The sequence below is a fragment of the Psammomys obesus genome, unplaced genomic scaffold, assembly GCF_907164565.1.
Source record: "Psammomys obesus unplaced genomic scaffold, mPsaObe1.curated_primary_1811, whole genome shotgun sequence".
Lineage (NCBI taxonomy): Eukaryota > Metazoa > Chordata > Mammalia > Rodentia > Muridae > Psammomys > Psammomys obesus.
In genome coordinates this window covers 16,629,614-16,632,572 of record NW_026596131.1, presented here as the reverse complement: position 1 = coordinate 16,632,572, position 2,959 = coordinate 16,629,614, and the positions used below count along the sequence as shown (strand labels likewise).

Genomic DNA, 2,959 nt, shown 5'->3' with positions numbered 1-2,959 from the left:
TACCAGGAAATATCACAGAGTGTACACCTGGCAGAAAACAAAGTTAACTCTCCTAGCAACAGCCTCCAGGAGATATAACGAATAAATGCTTCATAGAAAATAGAGACAAACTCCCTGGCAATAATCAATGGGAATCGGTTGAGAATCGGGTGGGAAAATTCTCCCCAATGTTTCAGATGTGGTTTAGAAAAATAGCCATTGTGATTATATGCCTTAGCCATTGTGATTGTGTGCCTCAGAAAAGGTCACCCCACCCTGCTAAACTCCACCCAATTCTGTAACGCCAAGGCTTGTGCCCCCCTGCTTGCTGCCATGGAAACCCCCTGCTCACAGACTTTCCCTTTAAAAATCTTGTTCACTCAGAGCTCGGGGTCCCACTTCTCTATTGTTGTGTCAGTGAGACTTGGGTCCTGAGTTCGATCGCTCTCATAATAAAGCTCTCTTGCAATTGCATCGAGTCGTCTCCTGGTGGTCTCTGAGGTCCCATGAACCTGGCATAACATTACCTGCAAATTTCATAATTTCCTTGTTTTTTATTGCTGAGTAATATTCCATTGTGTAAATGTACCACAATTTCTGTATCCATTCCTCAACTGAGGGGCATGTGGGCTGTTTCCAGCTTCTGGCTATTACAAATAATGCTGCTACAAACATGGTTGAGCAGATGTCCTTGTTGTATACTTGAGCATCTTTTGGATATATGCCTAAGAGTGGTATAGCTGGATCTTGAGGAAGCGCTATTCCTAATTGTCTGAGAAAGCGCCAGACTGATTTCCAAAGTGGTTTTGCAAGTTTACATTCCCACCAACAATGGAGGAGGGTTCCCCTTTCTCCACATCCTCTTCAGCATGTGTTGTCACTTGAGTTTTTCATCTTAGCCATTCTGATGGGTATAAGGTAAAATCTCAGGGTTATTTTGATTTGCATTTCCCTGATGTCTAAGGACGTTGAACATTTCTTTAATTCGAATAACTCTGCAATTCAATATTCCTCTATTGAGAATTCTCTGTTTAGCTCTGCATCCCATTTTTTAATTGGATTATTTGATTTGTTGCTGTTTAACTTCTTGAGTTCTTTACATATACTGGATATTAGCCCTCTGTCAGATGTAGGGTTGGTGAAGATCCTTTTCCAATCTGTAGGCAGTCTTTTTGTTTTGAAAACAGTGTCCTTTGCTTTAGAGAAGGTTTTCAGTTTCATGAGGTTCCATTTATTGATAGTTGCTCTTAGAGCTTGTGCTGTTGGTGTTCTGTTCAGGAAGTTGTCTCCTGTGTCAATGAGTTCCAGGCTCTTCCCCACTTTTTCTTCTAACAGGTTTAGTATGTCTGGTTTTATATTGAGATCTTTGATCCACTTGGATTTTAGTTTTGTGCAGGGTGGTAAGTATGGAACTATTTGCATTTTTTCTACATGTAGACATCCAGTTAGACCAGCACCATCTGTTGAAAATACTATCCTTTTTCCATTGTGTGGTTTTGGCATCTTTGTCAAAAATCAAGTAGATATGCTCCCTGCTAGGAACCTCCAAACAAGTTCTCAAAAATATTCATATTTTAAAGGGTATCAAATTAACAACAATCAAAATCTTAAGTGTTATATTTTTTTAAAAAAGACATTAAAAAGAATAAATTGAAAATGCTTATTCTGAAGGAAAAAAATGGCATTTTGAGACAAGATCTCTCTAAACAACCCTGACTGTTCTGAAGCTGGCCTGAAACTCACAGAGAATTGCTTATCTCTGCCTCCTGCTTGCTGAAATTAAAGGTATGGCCATCCTGCCCAACTATTCTGAGACATTTTTTAATTGCAGTCTGCCATCCACACATACATGTATAGAATTACACAAAATACCATTAGTATAAACAAACACATGCCAAAAATACTAAACTGAATTGGAACATGACAGAGAAGATTAGCACGGACCCTGCACAAGGATGACACACAAATCACTAAAGCACTCCATATTTTTACAAGACAACTGAAGGAGATCAAGGAGATACCAATTGGAAAGGAAGAAGTCAAAATATTGTTAGTCTAAGATGATATGATAGTATACATGAGTAACCCCAAAAATTCACCAGAGAACTCCTACAGCTGATAAACATCTTCAGTAAAATGGCTGAAAATTAACTAAAAAAAAAAAAATCAGTAACCTTCCTGTATACAAATGGCAAATGCACTGAGAAAGAAATAAGGGAAACCCTTCACAGTAGCCACAAATAATATAAAGTATCTTGGTGTAACTCTAATCAAGAAAGTCAAAGACCTGTATGACAAGAACTTCAAGTCTCTGAAGAAAGAAATTAAAGAAGATATCAGAAGATGGAAAGATCTCCATGCTTATAATCAGTAGGCTTAAAATAGTAAAACTGGCCATACTAGCCAAAACCATACAATGGAAAAAAGAAATCATCTTTAACAAATTGAGTGGATCTAACTGGATGTCTACATATAGAAGAATGAAAATATATCCATATTTATCACCCTGCACAAAGCTAAGGTCCAAGTGGATCAAAGACCTCAACATAAAACCAAACATCGGAAGATGGAATCTCAGAGTCATTTTGATTTGCATTTCCCTGATGACTAAGGACATTGAGCATCTCCTTAAGTGCTTCTTAGCCATTCCAGATTCCTTTGTTGTGAATCTTGGTGTCGCTCTCTACCCCATTTTTAATTGGATTATTTTCTTTGTTGATGTTTAATTTCTTAAGTTCTTTATATATTTTGGATATTAGCCTTCTGTAGGGCTGGTGAAGATTTTTCTCCATTTGGTAGGCTGCTGTTTTGTCTTATTAACATTGTCCTTAGCCTTACAGAAGCTTTTTAGTTTCAAGAGGAATCATTTATTAATTGTTGATCTTAGAACCTGAGCTGTTGGTGTTCTGTTCAGGAAGTTGTCTTCTGTGCCAATGAGTTCAAGCTTCTTCCCCACCTTTTCTTCTAATAGATTTAGTGT

General features: G+C 37.7%; 1 pseudogene; it reads left to right on the top strand.

The window, feature by feature from the left end:
* The first annotated feature begins 1,870 nt into the window (after positions 1 to 1,870).
* Positions 1,871 to 1,969, top strand: LOC129665817 (U6 spliceosomal RNA; annotated as a pseudogene).
* The last annotated feature ends 990 nt before the right edge of the window (positions 1,970 to 2,959 follow it).